This window comes from Acinonyx jubatus, chromosome A3 (genome assembly GCF_027475565.1).
Source record: "Acinonyx jubatus isolate Ajub_Pintada_27869175 chromosome A3, VMU_Ajub_asm_v1.0, whole genome shotgun sequence".
Classification (NCBI taxonomy): Eukaryota; Metazoa; Chordata; class Mammalia; order Carnivora; family Felidae; genus Acinonyx; species Acinonyx jubatus.
In genome coordinates, this window is record NC_069388.1 from 15,529,607 (window position 1) to 15,549,791 (window position 20,185).

General features: G+C 51.3%; 1 long non-coding RNA gene across 1 annotated transcript; it reads left to right on the top strand.

Annotated features, from left to right (window-relative positions):
• Nucleotides 1–67: 67 nt before the first annotated feature.
• LOC113602550 (uncharacterized) lies at nt 68–19,300 on the top strand. Its single transcript, XR_003424032.2, has 3 exons — nt 68–540; nt 13,934–14,094; nt 18,393–19,300. It is a non-coding gene; the product is annotated as an uncharacterized LOC113602550 (long non-coding RNA).
• The last annotated feature ends 885 nt before the right edge of the window (nt 19,301–20,185 follow it).

Here is a 20,185-nt window from a genome sequence, read left to right on the forward strand (position 1 = left end):
AGAGGGAGCCAGCCCGGTGCTAAGTATTTTTTTATTTTTTTTTTTATAAAAAGTAGTGTTTCTAATCCTCACAGTGTATGCCTCAGTAAGAAAGGGGAGGTTCAGAGAGGATAAGTAACTTCTCTAAGGTTACACAGCTAGACACTAGAGCCAGGCTTTCAGTTACTTGTCCGTCTGACTCCAGAACCTTTCGTTGTGGTTTGTGTTTTATTTTGGCTACGGCTCCTAGAGCTCTCTGTGGCATGTTTTTTAGATCGAGGGGCCACGTGCTAGTGTGAAGTATACATCTCGACAACTCTTTGCATGTGTGCACGCCCATGTAACCACCACCCAGAGTAAGATACATTTCCAGAAGATTCCTCATGCCCCTTCCAGGTACTCGCTATTCTGACCTCTATCAGCATTGATTAGTTTTTCCTGGGAGGAGCGGCGTGGAACCACTTCTCTCGCTGAGGCAAGAAGGAAGACAGGAGGATTTCCGTGTGGGGAGGAGCTGCTCACGGCAACATCGGAGGGGGAGCCTCCACAGGCAGTGGGGAGGTGAGGCCGCCGTGGGGTCCTGGGGGAGTGAAGAAGGCATGGGTCAGCGCCAGCCAGGTAGGCGACAAGAGATGAGTGGAAATCCTGCCACCCACCCCTCCCCCGGCGGGCCCCTCTGAGTCAGAGTGTGGCTGTTTGCTTGGAACTTGTTCTAATAACTGGGGATGGCAGCGTGTGGACAGGGAGGGGAGGCCCTGGGGCCTGGCCAGTTCTGAAAGCACGCAGGCTGGCATCAGGGCATTTGGTGATGAAAGTGTCAGAGACGAGCCTTCCACACGCAGTTCAGAGTGTTGAAAGCCTGCGGCAGGAACTGCCACTTTGCTGACCGGGTGCGAGTGGGTTGGGCTCCAAACCGCTGAGTTTGGTGCTGGAGGGATGGGACAGTCCAGGGAACCCATGAGTCTCTTGGTTGCTGCTGTAGCCACCCTGCTAGATAAGATCCCAGAATGAGCCTGTCTCCCCTTTGCGTTACCAGAAGGAAACATAGCCTCATAAGTCAAAAGGTCCTGGCTTCAAATCCCAGCTCCCCCATGACTCACAGTGCTGGGATTAGGGTGCACTAAGGGGTGCTCCTAGATGCCCCAAGGGAGCAAACTTTGAGGGACTCTCCCTCTCAGGTGCCCGCCTTGCACTGCGTCACCGGAGAGTGAGCGCCTCTTGAAGAGGGAGGCCCCTGGGGCACAAAATGAGTTTATGGCAGCAACTCAGTAAATATTGGTGGCCTGATAACATAGGACAGTCCCCTATCCTAATGTGTCATTCGGGGACATTAGGCTATGCTGAGGTCACAAATCCCCAAAGCTCAGTGGCTTGACCCAACAAAGGTTTATCTTTGCTCACGAAGAGTCCAGTGGAGTCAGGTAGGTCTTCTCCATCTTGGGCCCAATTGTCTGGCCCTTCCCTCCCCACGTGTGTGCTCCGAGGTCAGCGGAGCCCCAGGTGCTTGTTTGAAAGGAGGAATCCCAAGCCCCGCCCAGAATCAACCTGCATTTTAATGAGACCCATAGGTGATTTGTATGTCAATGGAATTTCTGCCTGGTGCCGGTTCAGCTGGTCCGGAAATACCCAGCCCCCAGGCACCTCTCCCAGCCTCTCCTTCCACACATTCCCCGGTCTGGGCGGGAGTTCAGAGGTGTGCTCCTGGCCTGAGATCCCAGGTGCCATGATGAGCTCCTTCTCCCACCCCTTAGGACAGCTGTGGGGCTTGAACAGTTTAACACTTGGCTTCAGTCTGAGCTGGCAAGGTTCTGTGTGCAGGGACACACAGGGTCCAAAGGGGCTGGAATGCGGAGCTCTCAGCCCACGCATGTGACCGCCTCTGCACACGGCCTCATGCAGCCTTGTGAACTGGGAAGCCTGGCAGTGAACTGGTCCTCACTTGCTGGGTGAGGGGGTTGGCACCCGGGGCTGTGCCAAGGGTGCAGCTGGTGCAGCATTGATAAGCCTGCTGGGGAGCTGGGAGGAAGTCATGATGGGACATGGAAAGGGCTTTGGAAATTGGCATGAGGGTTTATTTACAGACTTAGTGTGCCAGGGAGAAGGCACTGAACCTGGCGCATGTTAGGTGCTACTTACATATTTGTTGCAAGCATGAGTGAATTGGGGGACCCAAGCTCTAATGCCAGCTCTATGGCTAGACATTCTCGGGAAAATTCCTTGCCCTTGCTTGGCCTTAGTTTCCTCATTTGTTAAATGGGACTGGGGCAATCTCCATATTTTCTAGGGCCTCTTGGCTCCAGGAATCTGTTTCTGTGTCTGGAAGCATGAGTGTCAGGTCTGATCCAGAGGGAAGCATGGAGGGAGGGACCTCAGGAGTATAGAGTTCTAGAATGTCAGGAGGCAGAGGTGGTTCCTGTAGACTCACTGATGTCTGACTCGTCAGAGTTCAGGAGACCACGTTGAGTTGGAACCAGGTGTTCACGAGGGACTGGGTGCCAGGACAGGTGGATTTGCTCTTTGCTAGACATCTCTTGGAGGACTCAGATAATAGGTTAGGTTATTCCCTCCCCATCAAAGAGCCCCTCCATCCTTCAGGACATCCGGTCTCCAGGGACTTACCTCTCACTGAGTCCCTATAGGTGGCATTACATGTTCATATCCATACCTAATCCATCCATCCATTTGTCCTTCAGTCCAGCTGTTCATCTGTATATCCATCCATCCATCCATCCATCTGTATATCCATCCACCCATGCATTCATTCAACAAGCACTGAATGCAGTGGGCCATGCCCTATGAGTACATAAAGAATTAAAATAAGGTCTCAAGGGGCGCCTGGGTGACTCAGTCAGTTAAGCGTCAGCTCTTGACTTCGGCTCAGATCGTGATCTCACAGTCTGTGAGTTCGAGCCCCACATCGGGCTGTGTGCTGACAGCAGGCAAAGCCTGCTTTGGGATTCTCTCTCTCCCTCTTGCTCTCTGCCCCTCCCCCACTCATGTGCTCTGTTCTTTATCAAAATAAATAAACTTAAAAGGAAAACTTTAATTAAGGGGTGCCTGGGTGGCTCAGTCGGCTAAGCGTCCGACTTCGGCTCAGGTTATGATCTCACGACTTGTGAGTTCGAGCCCCACGTCGGGCTCTGTGCTGACAGCACAGAGCCTGGAACCTCTTCAGATTCTGTGTCTTTCTCTTTCTCTCTCTCTTTGCCCCTCCCCCACTCATACTCTGTCTCTCAAAAATAAATAAACGTTAAAAAAAATGTTTAAGGTCTCTGTCCAGTGGGCTCACAGATTATAGGGGAAGAGAGAGACAAGCAGAGGTGATTAGAGCACAGTAACTGGGAAGGCAATGAGAGAAGAGGACCCAGCCCAGTCTGGGAGGTGGGAGAGGTGGCTTTGGAAGTCTTACTGGAGGAGGTGACATCTGAGCCGAGTCTTGAGGCAAGAGTAGGAGTTGTCCAGGCAAAAAGTCCATTAAAATAGAGGCTGGGAGAGAACAAAGGCCTGGGAGTAGCATGAGGGCAGGAGCTGTGAGTGGCTGAGCCTGGATAAATCCTGGAGGGCTAAGTGAGGGGCAGGCCAAAATGCAGCTGGAGAGGCCTGGTCATGGAGGGCCCTGTGTCAGTTTGGGGGGACATTGTGAGTCATGGTCATGGAGGGCCCTGTGTCAGTTGGCAGGGGACGTTTGTGGCTGGGGCTGGGAAGAGGGATTGCCTTGGGAAATCCAGGGACTGTCTGGAGATGCAGAAAAGCTCTGGATCAGGCATCAGGATGCCAGCTTCCTTCCTCCTCTCTACCCATAAGTGGCCGTAGGGCAGTCACCTGCCCTCTCTGGGCCTTAGTTCCCCTGCTGTGACATGACAAGGTGGCCCTCTGTGGCCTCTTGAGAGACTTCCAGCTCTGAGGGAGCCCTTGAGTCGCATGTGGTTAGCAAACCCAATACCCATGTGAACATCTGGCCTGGCCTGAGCCATGAGTTAATTGTTCCCAGTCCCTATGTGTGTTGGGGGTGGGGAGGGCATTTGTTAGGGGGACCCTGGTTGGGGGCCGCCCCCACAGGGCTCTCAGTCATGGGACAGGAGGATGTGCTAAGAAGGGAGTGAGTCACCAGCCAGGCATCAGTTTGGGCCAGGGTCCCCAGGTAGGGGGAGGGGAGCCCCACTCCTGACTCCTAGTTGCCCCAGAACCCCCTTCTGAAGACAGCAGACCCCTGTTCAGAACAAACTCCCACACAAAACTAACATTTTTAAAACCGGCCCAGGGAAGACGGTTTGGGATGAAGCAGAGGGAGGGGGCCCTCAGCTGGGGCTCTGGGCCCTCTCCCACCCACCAGCAGTCCCCAAGGCCTGACCACTGTGATTTACTTCCTCTTAAAAGATGGCCTGGAAGCATCTCCCAGCTCCTACTGTCTGGGATTCAGACAATAAGATAGAAGCGACTCAGGGGGCAGGGAGAGACCCGATCACATCCTGGCTCTGTCACTCACTGCGTGACCTTGGGTGAGTCACTTCATCTCTCTGGGCCTCAGTTTCCAAGCAGAGCTGTCATGAGAATTAAAGGGCTGGGCATAGCGGCATTCAGGAGATGGCGCGCTCCTTGTGACTCGTGCCCTCTCAGTCTCTGCCCCCTGCCCTACAGCCCCTCGAAGCTGCTTGCTCCGGGCAGCGAGGAGGCCGTAGCCACAGCTGAGACTTGCCCTTCCGTCTCCAAGCTGACTGGCAGTTTTTCTCACCCCGCAGCCCTTCCAAAAGGACCAGCCACACCCTCCCTCTGGGCATAGCCCCTACTCTCAGGAACCCAAGACCTGCCTCCGTAGAGGCCCACCAGATGGGCTGTCCGGGCTGCAGCAAGGGGCACCCAGACCGGCTTCCAGGAGCCCAGAGCAGCTCGTGGGACAGAGAGGCCCCCAGCCGACCCCACAGAAAACACTTCATTACTGGAAGCCCAGCCAGGCAGAGGGGCTGGAAGTGGTTGTGCTACAGGAAGCCTCACAGGGTCAGCCAAACCTCGGCCTTCGAGGCCAGTAGCAGCCCACGGACTGGCCACATGGGGCTGGCTCACTGGGGGTGTTTACGGAAACCCTGGCCCTGAGGCTGGCCCAGCTGCTGGGCTGGGATCCCCTGAGGCCCCCCAGGCCTCCAAGTGCCAGCTTGGCAGAGGACATCAAAGCTGCAGCTGAAGCCTTGTTTTCCTCATGGCCCACCTGGGGAGTGGAGAGCTGAGGACCTACCCCCCACCCCCCAGAGAACAGGGGGTGGTAGAGATGGGTGAGGTCTTCAGGCCGGCTCTGGGCCCCCTGGTCCAGCTTCCTGAGCTGGGTCAGGGGACCAGGCCCTTTCTGGACACCCTGGAAAATGGCATCAACTCACAAGAAGCAAGTAGCCAGTGGATTCTGGAGCTAGGCTGCCTGGGTTCAAATCCTGACATCGCCCCTCACTGGCTGTATAACTCTGGATAGTTTGCTCAATTTTTCTGTGCCTTGGTTTCCCTGTCTGTAAAATGAGGGTGATGATAATAGTACCCACTACAAGGAGACATTGATGTGACGAAATGATCTCATTCGTGTAAAATGTACCACAGAGTTGCTCTCACATACTCAGTGCCCTGTTTGCTATGGAAATCTTTTCAACTGAAATATTTGCGGGGCATCCACACCATGACTGAGGAGCTGAGGTTATGCAGATGAATCAGATTTGGTTCCTGCCCCAGGGAGCTTCAAGGTCAAGGTGAGGGTTTGGGGGGTTAGGAGGTCGGGCTGTGATGTACCTAATTACTGTAGTCACAATGGAAATGAATTGGTGAACATGTGGCTCTCCAGTGTCTCTGTGGGAGCAGGGGCCACACGATCCCAGTCACTGCTCTATCCCAGCACCCAGCAAGGAGACTGCCACCAACTCGGGGTTTAAACCTGGGGGCGGGGCAAGCAGAGGAACACCCGATGCTTTCTGAACGCAGAGAGGCCATAGGCACTGAACGCAATGCTTCAAGTGCATGGCATCCTTCTGATTCCCCAGCACGGAGTCGGTCGTGTCATTCTTTCTGTGTTTAGAGAAGCAAACAGAGGCTCAGAGAGGCCGGCCCGACGTCTCCCAGCTGGTGAGTGGCGAAGCCAGGACTGAACCCATGCCTCAGTTCAAAGCCTGCATTTTTAACCACTAAGCTACCCATTGTCCATGTAGGTTTTTTGCCAGCAACCCTGGGAGTTCAGAGTTGTGCCCGGCCCGGCTTGAGAAGATCCAGAAGGATCTTGGGGGAGGGAAGACCCTCTAGGCAGAGAGCCTCGCCTGTGGAAAGGCAAAGACGCAGAGCCAGGCCACCGTCCTAGTCTCAGCAGCACGACCTGTTTGTGGAATAGCAAAGGCTGCGGCCTGCAGGGCTGAGGTGCATGAGTGATGAGAGTGACAGGTGGCAAGACTGAGGGACGTCAGCAAACAGCCTTGAATGCCAAGAAAAGGCTTAGACTGTCCTGTGGGGTACAGAAGCCCTGAACAGTCCCGAGCAGTGTTTGTATGAGACTGGACCAATTTGTACAAATGACAAACCCCAGCGTGGCTCCTGGCACTGAGCTATCTCCCCCAGATCGAAATTTACCTGCCCCAGATTCCACTTCATCCAAAGCAATGTATGTGTGCCTTTGGGGCACAGGGCGCGGTCATGGAATGGCCAGGCTTGGAGTCCTTGGAGCCCAGAAATGTGCCGCCTTCCCCAGCCCGGCCTCAGCCCCAGTCCCCTCAGTGACCTACTTTGGGGGTGGATCCCATTTTGACCACAGTGGCTGCCAGCAGCAGGAGGAGACACAGAAGGTAGCAGAGACGGGCGGGGTGGGGGTGGGGAGGTGCCCGCAAGGCCCTCAGCAGCTCCGTCTTCACCCCCAGCCCACCTGGCATTCAGACAAATGGGAGTTCAGACGTTGGACCTGTCCTATACTTGGGCCGTGCCCCCTGCTGGGTGCCTTGAGGTCTCCCTCATTCATAACATAGACAATCATAAACGAGAGGAACACTGTGAGGATTGCTTGGGGTTTTGAATGTGGGGCACGGAGCATGGGGCTCGTTCAGGGTGAATGCTCCACAAATAAGAGCTCAATGTCATTACCGCCAGAGCCTGAAAGCAGAAAGCTGTCTGGTCTCGGAAGAACTCAGAAACCACCCGCTGTGGCCTGGAAATGCCCACAGGGCATCTGGGCCATCCCCCTGTCCCCAGGTGCCTGGCACCTGATTTAGCTCAGGGAGGTCAGTCTCCTCCAATTGGCATTGGGGCCCCTGCCTTGAGTCCTGTGTCTGCACCTTGTGGGGCACAGGCCGGTGAAAGGCAGAAGGAGCTATGTCTGGGCTCCATCATGAGGGCTGTGGGGTCAGACCACCTTGGCCTGCCCTGAGCTCTGGCCCTCCCATCAAAGGACAAGTCACTTACTGTTTCAGTGTCTCAGTTTCCTCATTTCCAAAATGGGCACATCATAGTTCCTACCTCACAGGGTCACGGTAAGGATTAGCTGGGAGGTGGCAGCTATGTGCTTAGCACAATGCCCGGCACACTCAAAGCCCACAGTCAATATGGGCAATCCCTGTTCGTGTGCCATCAACATGGAGCAGGAGCCATAGGCCAAGGAAAGTCATGAAATTTGTAGGGGTCAAATCCTGCGAGAAGGGGATAAATCATGAAAACGGCGCAGTCTACACAGGTGGAAGAGACACAGGCCACTGAGAGAGACAGGAAATGGGACCGTGGCTGGGCAAGGGCCCGGCCTACTTCTGAAAAGCAGTCGGTAAGAATAACAACAACAGCCTTTCCCAAAGAGTGAGGCGTGTGCCAGGCACTGTGTTAATGTGCCCTGCACAGAATATCTCATTTCTTGCCTACGACAACCCTGGGAAGAAGGGCGGGGACCAGGGTTAGCAGCGAGGTGACAGGGGTACATAATTTAAGGGGTACATACTCTCTCCTGCCTGAGAGCCAGCGCCTCCTTAAATGTTGTGTCCTGGGCACCTGGCCTGCCCCGTCCTAGTCCCAGATCTGCTGTGAGTTGGGACGATAATTCTCCCCATTTGATAGATGTGCAAACCAAGGCTTCGCCAGCCTGGGCACCTGTCCAGAGTCACATGGCTAGGAAGATGCAGACCTCAGGATTCTTCGATTTTGAAACCTGCACCTCTTTTTATGGAGCTGCCTCCCAGTCCAGGAATAAAAGGTCCCAATCCGCCTCCCCAGAAGGCCCAGCAACCGGGACAGCTGCCTAGAACCGCCCTCCTCTGGCTGGCCCAAGGCGGCCCAGAGAGCTGGCCTGCAGGGCAGAGGCCTGGAGATTCCTCCCCACATTCCTGTGGGTTAAGTCTGGGGACTTGGCCTTCCAGCATCAGCCATCACGTTCCCCAGAAGGAATCTCTACTCATAACAAACCCCAAAGGTCACTCAACTGGAAAGGAGTGTTCTGTCTCCACCCCTGGGCAAGAGAGAGGGCCCCAGCTTTTATAGAGACCACCCAGGTGCCCAGATAGGGCATGGCCTGCTTCTGGCTAGCCTGTGAACCGTCTCCCTGCCCTGGGTCTCCTCTTGGATGGTGGTGGGATGGGACAGGTGGGCAGAGAAGATGAAGGAACATCCCAGTTGAAGAAGCCTCCTAGAGGCCTCTAGTGCAGGACATGCCTGGGTTCTAGCCTCAGCCTGCCTGAACTCTCGTTCCCCTTTCACCGCCTCCTAGCTGTGTGGCCTTGGACAAGTTATTTGACTTCTCTGTGCCTGTTTCCTCTTCCAAAAATGGAGATAATAATACCTCCTTGCATGAGGATTCAACAGCTATTTACTGAAGGCCTACCAACTTCCAGGCAGTAAATCATAAAGCGATGAATACAAGAGACAAAACCCTCTGGTTCCAAGCTTTTAAAGAGGCAGTATCATGATGAATAGTGTTTACTTTAGAAAACGCTGGTACCAAAACAAAAATGAAGCAAATAGAGTAAAATTTTAACAGTTGTTAAACCTAGGGGATGGGCAAATAGCAAATGAGTGTTCATTATATGTTTTCTATGCTTTTCTGTAGGTTTGAAGTATTTTATAGATACATAGGAAGGAGGAGAGAAAGAAAAAAGAGAAAGGAGATAGAAAAAGAACGGAAGGAAGGAAGGAATCTCTCTGCCCTTTTGAAACTTACAGTCAAGTGGAGGAAATAGACAATAAACGAATAAGTAAAATATACAGTGTGTCAGTTGATGCTAGTGCTTTGGAGAAAAAGGAAGAAGCATGGGGAATGCCCAGGTAGCAGAGAGAGTTCCGTTTTCGAGCCGGTGGAGGCATCCCTGAGAAGGTGACGTTTGAGAGCAGATCTCAGGTCTTCTGGTTTCCAGACCTGGCTGCTGTCATGTCCATGTACCTACAACCTCCCACCTGGGGAAGGAGTCATGGTAAAAGCCCAGAATTCAAGACTCTGGGGATTATGAAATTTTAGGAGTATGGGTAGCAGGTACAAATCTCAGTTAATTCAGATGAGCAGGAAATTAATCTATCCTGAATGTTTGTTATGACATCCCACTTCACAAGTGGGCAGAAAATCAGTCTTGATCAGTTTGTTTTCTTCCCCAGCTCTTCTCTCTCACGTGCACACACGTGTGTGTGCATTTTCCCTGTGGTTGTGTCTCAGTGTGAGGGTGTCTCAGGCCCCCTTGGCTTACACAGGCCACGTGATCGTTTCATCTTTTGATACGGTCCTCTACTTTTGGATTCCTCAGAACCGTCTGGGGTCATGTTGACCCACGAAATTAAAAAAATGTTCACTCGTAGCTTTTTCTCTGGCTCCCTTCCCAGCTCTCTTATTTGGGAGGAGGCGAAGGGGGAGGGGAAGGAATGTGCATCGGTCAGGGTCAGCCAGGTCACAGTGCAGTAACAACCACCCCCAAAACCTTGTTTCTCAGGTTTTGTGTGCACTCAGGCCCCCGGCCGCCGGCTTCATGTCCCCTCGCTCCAGGACCCAGATGGACAGAACAGCCACCATCCCAAAGGCTGGAGAAAGCAGGGAAGCCTGCCCTTCTCTGACTCATGATGTACTCACTATGCCCCAAGTCCCTTTAGGAATGGTCTTTTGGGGAGGAAGGGGGGCTTTGGGGACAGAAAACACAGAGGGGCAAAGGCACACAATCTTAGATCCCTAGATTCTGAGTATTGTGCGGTCTTAGAATCTGGGAGTCTCACGATCACAGATTTTCAAACTGAAAGGTCTTCGAATCAGTATCATTCCATGCAGGAACTGCCTCTAAAACCTTCACAGGAGAAGACTGACCACCAATCTTTCCTTGTATTCTCCCAGGACCGAGGAGCTCACCCCAAGGCAGCCTACTCCGTTATGGTTCAGCTCCTAAAGTTCTGCTTTATAAAGTGAGCCAAACATTGCCTCTCTCAGGATTTTCTGCTTCAGGTCCTGGTTTTCCTGGCAGAGCAAGGGTACAGCCATCACTGAGACAACCTTGGAGATAGGCTGAACTGGCAGCCAGCTTTGGGGAATGAGTTCAGGAGACCCTGAACAGCCCTGGGGGCCAAGTGTCTTATTCCTCCGATGCCTGAGGGTCTACTATCATAGTCTGTGGGTCCCTGTGAGGGAGGCTGATAAATGCTAGAGAGAATAAAGGCTTGGACCCAGGCCTAGGTTCAAATGCTGACATCCTGACCCTACTTGTAGGCAACTTTCATTACCTCTGTGATGGGAATAAATAGTAGGAATAAATAATAAATAATAACAGCACCACCTCCTATGCAGGGCTGCTGTGCAAATCCGATGGGCTAATGTAACTAAACTCCTGCCACAATGCCTGGCACATTGTAGGTGCTCAACTCGACCTGGGTTCAAATCCAGGTTCTGTCTCTCCTTATTTGTATGCTCTTAGACTTCACTTCCTTGAACTTCAGATTCCCCATCTCTTAAATGGGGTTAATATTCCTCATACCCCTCAGGGTCTGGTCAGGATTTTTAAGCTCACATTTACTGATAATGTGCTAGACTGGTTACATGAACTGGACATTTAATCCTCTACCGAGTAGGTGGAATATTTAGAAGCACCCCAATGTTAGGAATGGAGTAACTGTGGCACAGAGAGGTTCCGTGACTTACCCAAGGTCACGGGCTGCTGAGGTGATGGAGCCAAGATTTGAATCCGGGCAGTTTATCCCCACATAGACCCTACATGTGTCAGGGTCCTGGCACATAAGTAGTTGCTCATTTTGTGTTCAAACTGCTGCACCTTCCCCACCCTTTCCCCTAAAATAAGCACAACAGCCTGTGCGACGGGCCGGCTGTTTCCAGCATTCACTCCTGAGTGTCAGTCAGGAGGTTTGACTGCAAAGAGTAGAATACCCTGATGCTCCTGACTTCCACAGTAGAGACCTCTGTGGGCAAGCACTCTGCAGGCTGGGTCGTTCCAGGAGTGGTTAGTTCAGAGGCTCAGTGATGTCATCCGGGACCCGTACTTCAGCGCCAGCGTCTTCCACGTGTTGGCTTTAGGGCTCAGGCATGGCTCCTCGTGGTCTCAACATGGCTGCCAAAGTTTCAGACATCATATCCTCATGCAACCACCTAAAGGGAAGAAGAGAGGAACGTCTCCCTACACGGCTTCTTATAATCGAGGCAAGCCCTCCTCAGAACCCCCTGGCAGACTTTGTGTCTCCTCAGTGAGAACAGGGTCATATTCCCATGGAAGTCCCCTAGGGCTCACTGATAGCCATCTTTCTAGGTGCACGGCCAGGCTACAGTTCCCAGCCCCCTGTGCAGTTAGGTGTGGCCATGTGACCGAGTCTGGCCAATGGGATATGAGCAGAAATAAATGCATCGTTTTCAGGTCTGGCCTATGATCCTTGCCGTCTTTCCCCATCTGCCTTCTGAATAAGGACGAGGAAGGCCAAATCACAAGCTAGGAAGGGAGGGTCTCTGTCCCTAAATGGCTGTACAGATCAAAATGTTTCTGTTAAGACTTCCCATACGGGCATGTGAGAAAGAACCAAACGTGGTGGAAAGCCACTGAAATCTTGGAGGTATTTGTTACAGCGGCTAGCATGACTTAACCCAGCCGATACACAAGCCCGTCCCTGAAAACGAGCCACAGGGACTGGAGACTCTTGAATGGCTGAGCCCCTGGGGCTGGAGAAGAGACTTCTTGAACACATTGCCCACCCCTATCCCAGAGCGAAGGCAAGGCTCTAGAGAGAAGGCCAGAGGCAGGAAAGAGAATGGGCAGTCGTTTCTGGATCTGAGCTGGATCAAGGGCCCCGAAAGGATGGGGCCTGGGAGACGCTGCCTTCCTCCCCGGCCAGTGCTGAGAGCGGCACATACAGGGAGGGGAAGGCTTCTGTAGGTAGCCAAATTTGCCTGGGCTGACCTGCTGTCACCAGCCCCTCTGTTGGCTCAGCCCTCGGGCCCACACCCCATGGATCCTCTATCCTGTGGACGGCAGGGAATCGGTGGGGAAGGGGGGCTGTTGAATCACCATGCATGATAGCTCCGCTTGAGGAATATGGGTTTCTGAGAACAGCGTACCTGGGGACCCCTGGCAAATGGAATCTCCCGAGCCTCAGCCCTCGTGGGCTGTGCAGGGCTTACTCGGGCTGCTGCTCTCTCCTCTCCTTGGGGAGGGGATCTTGCAGGGTGGGTAAAAGGCCAGACTTTCGCATAGCAGTTCCACAACCTTCTAGCCTGGCCAGCTGGACAAGTGAGCTCACCTCCCTGAACCTGAACGTTCCCATCTACAAAGTGAGGAGAGGAAGGTGAGTTCCTTCAACGTGGGTGGAGACGAATGAAATAATCCAGAGGAAGTGTCAAGCTGAACACCATGAGCCTGGTTAGCGCTCCTTAAGTGCTGGCTGTCGTTATTGCCGGGTTGAGGGGGCCCACATAGGTTCCATCGCTACCCCCTCCCCATCCTGCTTAGGTCTGACAGGGGCCGCAGCACTCCTAGAAGAGCTTTGTCCTCCCCGGAGCAGATGTGCTGGACAGAAGCCTGCCCTGACCCAGCCCTGACTCCTCCTCTTGTCCACATGCCACTAATCTGCTCCAAGCCTCAGTTTTCCTGCTTGAGCAATGGGTGAAGTCAGCCCTCCCCCACCCCCACCCCAGACCTCACAACTGTTACAGAATTCAGCCGAAGCAGTAAATCATTGCGCTTCAGTACACAGATAACCTCAGGCACGCTGCCCTGGGTTCAAAGCCAGCTCTGGGCTTTTCGCATTTTATGACCTGGAAAATGCCATTGAATTCAGGTTCGGGGGCTTTTGGATGGTATAACACTGGTTCCTAGCTCACTGGAGGGATGAAGGAGACCAGCACGTGAAGTACTCAGCTCTAAGCCTGGGACTTAGGAAGGGTTCAATTAATAGTAGCAAGTATTGTTATCACGAGTGCTCTCAGGATTTTGGAAAGTACGGAGAGGGCTGTAAGTTGAGAGGTTCTTAGGTCAATCTCCATGATACCAAAGAAGAAAGTTCCCCCTTCCCCGTGAGGCCACTTGGACCCCCCTTCTCTCCCTGCCCCAACTGCTCTTCCAGAGCTCAGTCCCTATACCCTCTTCCTAGAGTTAGAACCACATGGTAGGCAGGGTGGTGCAGGGCTGGGAGTCTGGAGCTTTGAGTTCTAGTCTGGCTTCCACTGCTCTCTGGCTGTGTGGCCCCAGGCAAGTGTATCACCCTTTCTCGGCCTCCTTAACAATCATGTGAGGCAATAAGAACTGCAGGCTCTACCCTAAGGACCATGTGATATGACATTCACTGACTGCTTCCTCACAACAGCCAGTGGCCAAGGAGAGAGGGTGTGGCTCCTTAGCAGGCTCAGGGTCAGGGTCACTGCTCTGTGTGGAATCTGGTCTCTGTTGCCCAGAACTGTGTCTCCTGATGCCTAGAATTCCACCATTAGTGACTCATGCCTTTGGGAAATCATCACCCTCACCCTCAGCCACTAACAGTCTCTCGTGGCTTCTCTCTGCAGGGAGCGTTCATATGGCGCACGGTCCCACCGGGTCTCCGCACGCTACCGTGAGGTAGGCAGCGAAGCGAGGAGAGTTTGAATCGGATGCAGAAAGCCATGTGCCCAAAGCGACACGGCAAGTTAGTGGTGGATCCGGAGGCCTGGAGTCTCCTGGCGTCTTGGTCAGTGCACGTATCTCCCCCGACAACTTTGCTTTATAATGCGGCTCTGGATTTTTGTGCTCCCCTTTGTATAACATTATTCCCGACAGCCAAAAGGTGGAGGTAACCCAGGTGTCCATGGGGGATGGTTGAGTGAATGAATGACAAATGTACGTGCAACGGAATATTACTCAGCCTTAATAAGGAAGGACGTTCTGACCCAGGCTACAACATGGATGAACCATGAGGACGTTCAGGTACCTGGAGTAATCAGGTGCATAGAGACAGAAAGTAGAAGTGTGGTGGCCTGGGGCTGGGGAAGGGGAAGGAGAAGTTCATGTTTGATGGAAACAGAGTTTGAACCTCACAGGACGACAAGAGCTCTGGGGGTGGATGGTGGTGATGGTAGCATAACCATGTGAATGGGCTTAATGCCACAGAGCTGTACATTTTCAAATGTTAAGGTGGCAAATTTTATGTTACATGTACTTTGTCAAAGTTTAAAAATTAGTTGCTGGTTTTTTTTTAATTGCTGCTTCTGAGAGGAAGATAGTGAGCTGTAACCTTTTAAAGGACGTGTAACTTTGTTTCTCATGACTTGTATCAGTCAGGATAGGCTAAGTCATACTGCTGTAACAAACAGCCCCCAAAATCTGACTTCTGAGTCAAACACTTGCTCCCTGCACTGTACTACCTCACACACTAAATCCTGTACCCCATGGGATGCTCTTCCTTGCTGTTCTAAACATCTCCCTACTCTACCTGCACCCTACGCCCAGGATAAGGCAATGGAATCGGTCAGATTCACCCTTGGCTGGCAATGTGGCTGTGGGTAAGCCAGTTAACTTCTCTAAGCCTCAGTTTACTCATCTGGGAAATGGGGACAATAACAGAACGTATCTTGAGGGGAGAATCAAGGGAGCATTTCACATGGCTTCAGGTATGCCGTCAGGCTGTGGGTCCATTTAAGCCTGGTGTAGAGTTTGGCACCCAGACAGGAATGGGGTAGGCTTTAGCCTCCTGCCGACGAGGCCCTCAGCTTGAACAATCCCAGGAGAAACACCTTCTTCCAGCCAACCTTGCGTCAGGGCCGGGGAATGGGTGGGATGGGAGCCAGAGGCTGCAAAGACAGTTGTCTCGAGCCTGAAATACTTTTCTCCCCAGTGATCTGTTTTCAATTTCTCATTCTTCACCCCCCCCCCCCTTTTTAGAACCTGCCCTGCCAAGGAACAAGCATGTTAGTGTGCGTCAGCCCCTAGCCCAGCCAGCATCCCACCCTTGGGGAATTTCTGCTTTAAATAGTGAGGCATGGGACCTTTCAACATGCCACGTGTGTTCCAGCCTCCACACCTTTGCATGTGCTGTTCTTTCTCCCTACCATGCTTTTCCCTGTCTCCTGGGTCTATTCCAATTTTGCTCATCACCTGTCAAAGTTTGGCTGCAGGAGCCTCTCCTGCCACAGCTCCTCTGATTGCTCCCCCCACCCCCACTGTTAACACATCTCCCCAGGTCTGCACACATATCTTGATTTCTTGTGTCCTCTAGTTACCTAACACTTTTGAAAGCACAGCGTCAGCCAGTTCTTTGCAAAGTCTGAGGCTTTCATGAATTGAACAGTGCTTTCATCATCCTCATGTCAATGGGAGGCGATTATTATTGTCATATCCCTATTTTCCAGATGAGAAAATGGAGCTCCTGAGAGCAGAAGTGTGTGGTCGCACAAATGGGAAGTCAGGACCTCCATATCTGAGAATAGAGGCTCTTGCTAAGCCATCCTGCTGGGCTGAGCACGGTAGGCAGGTGCCTAGAAGGGCACCAGCAGAGGAGGGGGCGGGTACGGCAGAACCGGTAACCTGCTTCTTCTTTCTGGACTTGCAGCTGGCCTACATTTCCCAGCTTCCCTTGCAAGGGAAGCAAGGTCTTTTTGAGAGACTGGTTAAGAAAGTGGGCCCAATTCTCCATCCCTCACTGTTCCCACGCCCCTTTGCAATGTGACTTTGACCTAGCTCCTCCATTCAAAAAGTAGATTTTATTTCCCTCAAAGATGGGTTGGCCTTGGGTGTTGCTTTTGTCAACAGAATGTGGTAGAAGCAACCTCGTGCTAGTTCTGGGCAGGCCCTTAAGAGACCCTGCAGCTTCTCTCTCCCTCCCTCCCTCCTTATCTCTCTCCCTCTCTCTCCCTCTCTCATTCCCTCTCTCCATCCCTCTCTCCTTCCCCCCCCCCCTTCCTCTGCCAGGGCCCTGGAGAATGGGAGGGCACATGGAATGGAGTCATGTTGTCTCAGCAGCTTTTAGATAGAGACAATTCTGCCGTCACTTTCAGTCCCAAACATGGTCTCCACTCAAATTGTATCCAGTCAGGATACTCAGGGAAATTCCCGATTTGATTTGGGTTTAGACTGTCTCCCCTGCTTCTTTCCCACAGTGGGGAAGGTGGGGTGGGGGCCTTCTCCATCCCTCCTCCTCCTCCCCTGCTTGTGGGGCTGGGTGGAGGTGGTAAGGGGAGAGGAAGGGTCTTAATCGAGCTGCTGCCATCCTGGCTGGCTTCCAGTGTTCTAACCAGCAGACGTTTTGTTTTGTTTTATTATTATTTTTTAATTTAAATCCAAGTTAGTTAAAATATAGTATGATAGTGATTTCAGGAATAGAATTTAGTGATTCGTCACTTACATATAACACCCAGTGCTCATCCCAACAAGTGTCCTCCTTAATGGCCGTCCCCCATTTAGCCCATCCCCCCCAGCCAACACCCGGCCAGCAGCGCTCAGTTTGTTCTCTATTTGAGTCTCTTATGGCTTGTCTCCCTCGCTGTCTTTATCTTATTTTTGCTTCCCTTCCCTTATGTTCATCTGTCTTGTTTCTGAAATTCCACATATGAGTGAAATCATATGATATTTGTCTTTCTCTGACTGACTGACTTCTAGCCAGCAGACATTTTAAGCTGTCCCATGTTTCCATCATGGGACACTGTTGTGGGCTTCATGAATTTGGCCATTGCTGGGGGCTCCTCTTACCCTTGACCTTGGTGGATGCGCCAAGTCCCCTGCCACTCCTTGCTCAGCCCTAGGAATCCCACACCCATCTCCAGCTTCTTGGGATAGGACCCAAGATGACAGAACCCCCCTCCCCCTGCCTCAGCCCCCAACTGGTCCAGAAACCCTCCTAGTCTCTAGTCCAACATATGGAGGTGCCACCTCTGTTTGGCTATCTCAGGCGGGGGTCCCTTAGGCCTGAGCTGCACCCCCTTCCTGCACAGCACCTCACCAAGCCCCCCCCCGCCCCCCCCTTAACTTTCTCTAGGTCATGAGGGGCGAAGAAGGGTCCTTGCCCACTTTCTTTGTTAGTCCTTTGTGCATGGTAATCTGGTCTGGAAGGTCACTTCTATCCTATCTCTGTGTCTTCTGTTTAACAGTTTGATATCTTAAACAAACGGAAACATTCCTTACACTCTGTTCTCCCCCTTGACTTTTATTACTCACAGTATCTTGAGTATTTTGCTCACCTTATAGACACCTCCCTTTTTAAAAATTTTAAAATGGTTAAATATGCATAATATCAAATTTGCAATTTTAGCCATTTTTAAAAACATTTTTTAAAAACATTTATTTTGAGAGAGAGAGAGAGAGAGAGAGAAAAAGCATGAGTGGAGGAGGGGCAGAGAGAGAGAGAGAGAGAGAGAGAGAGAGAGAGAATCCCAAGCAAGCTCCACACCACCAGCGTGGAGCCCGACATGGGGCTCGAACCCATGAACCGTGAGATCATGACCTGAGCCAAAGCCTAATGTTCAACCAACTGAGCCACCCAGGCGCCCCTCAAGACCCTACTTTCAAATCTTTTGGGTATTCACCTAGACATGGGATTGCTGAATGATATATGGTAATTCTATTTTTAATTTTTTGAGGAATTGCCATACAGTTTTCCACAGTAGATACACTGTTTTCTATTCCCACCAACAGTGCACAGTCTCCACATCCTTGCCAACACTTCTTATTTTCATTTTTTTTTTTAGATTCTATTTATTTTTTAAAGTCATCTCTCCACCCAACATGGGGCTTGAACTCACAACCCTGAGATCAAGAGTTGCACGCTCTACTGGCTGAGATACCCAGGAGCTTCTATTTTTGTTTTTGTTTTGTTTTGTTTGATAATAGCCATCCTAGTGGGTGTGAGCTGAGATGTTCCAGTTTTTTGCTATGATGAGAAAGTGCAATGGAGAACCTTGTACTTGCTTTATTTCACACATGTGAAAAATACATCTGTAGTTTAATTCCTAAAACTAGAATCACTAGATCAAAGGGTATATGCTTTTTTTTTTTTAGAACTTCTTACAGAAGCCTGACATATACACAAAACTGAGAGTTTAGCTGGTGAATTTTCACAAAGTAATCAGACTCCTGAAGCCAGTGCCGGATCAACAGGACACTGCCAGCCCCTCAGAAGCCCCTTCACAGCCCCCAAAGAGGAGCCATCACCCTGACTTCTAACATCACAGGTTAGCTTTGCCTCTTTTGAACTTTGTGCAAGTGGACTCACAGCACACGTGTTGCTCTGTGCGTGAGCTCCATCCACACTGTGCGTGCGCTTGTTCATTCATTCTTACTGTGGTGTTCCGTGTGAATATACCAAAATCTATTTCGCCGTTCCGCTGCTGATGGGCATTTGGGCAGTTCCCAGTCTGGAGGCATTTCAAATAGTGCTGCTATGGAAATTACTAGTATAGTGCTGTCCAGTAAAATCTACTACAGGGTATACTCAAGAACTGAAAGCAGGGACTCGAACAGATATTTGTACATAAGCGTTCATTGCAGCATTTACAACAGCCGAAATGTAGAAACAACCCAAATGTCCATCAGCTGATGAATAGATGTGTACATAAACACGATGGACTGTTGCTCAGCCTTAAAAAGGAAGGACACTTGGACACCGTGTGAGCCGTGAAGACGTTATGCTAGGTGAAATGAGCCAGACTCAAAAGAACAAACACTGTAGGATTCCCTTATATGAAGGAGAGACTAGAGCAGTCAAATTTTGAGAGGCAGGGACTAGAATGGTAGTTTCCAGGGCCTGGGAAGAGGGAACGGGGAGCTGTTGTTTAACGGGACAGAGTTTCTATACAGGAAGATGAAAAAGTTCCGGATGTGGCTGGTGGTCACGTGTTCACAGCAACGTGATCATTCTTGGTGCCACTAAGCTGTACAGATAGAAATGGCCTCGATAATGAATTTGATGTTATCGATAATGAATTTGATGTTATGTGTATTTTGCTACGAAAAAAATATGAGCCACAGATGCAAACCACCTACGTAATTTAACATTTTTCTGGTAGCCATGTTTTAAAAGTAAAAAAGAAAAAGTATAACTTGAAAAATGATTTAACTCCATCTATCAAAAATCTCATTTCAACACATCAATATAAAAAAACTATTAAGGAATTAGTTTACTTTTTTTTTCATACTGACAAAATTTGGTGTGTATTTTATACTTACAGCTCATCTCAGTGGGAACCAGCCACACTTCAAGTGCTCAGCAGCCAGGTGTGGCTGGTGGCCGCCATATTGAATAATGCACGTCTAGTACGAGTCTTTCGATTCATGTATTTTCCATGCCCTTTGGATGCATGCGGATTTGCAGTTTCAATAGCTATTACCAGATCGCCTTCCATAAGCCAAGTTTTAAACCCATCGGCAATGTATGAGGGCACGTTTCTCCATACCCTCACCTGCACAGCGGCCAATTTAATAGATCACAAGTGCCAGCTTGTGGATTTAACACAGATTTCACTTATTAGGAGTGAGCGAAACCTCTTTTTCTATGTTAAAAGCCATTGGGTTTCCTTTTCTGTGAACCATGGGCTCACCTCAGCTGTTTTACACTCCCCTGCCCACGTCTCCGTCTCCTCAGGCCCCACCTGAACCTGGGACTAAGGGGGCGCCCAAGGCCAGGCATTTCAGAATCCTAGAGTAGCCTTAGCCAGGCTGTTCCCCGCAGGGAGAATCCCAGTGGCCAGAGCTCTGGGAAGCCGGGCTTATCTTCTAGGGCGTGTCTCCCTCTGCTGGCAGTGCTGAGTTTCTGCACCTGAGCTCAGCCAGCACAAGAGGCCGGGCAGATGGGG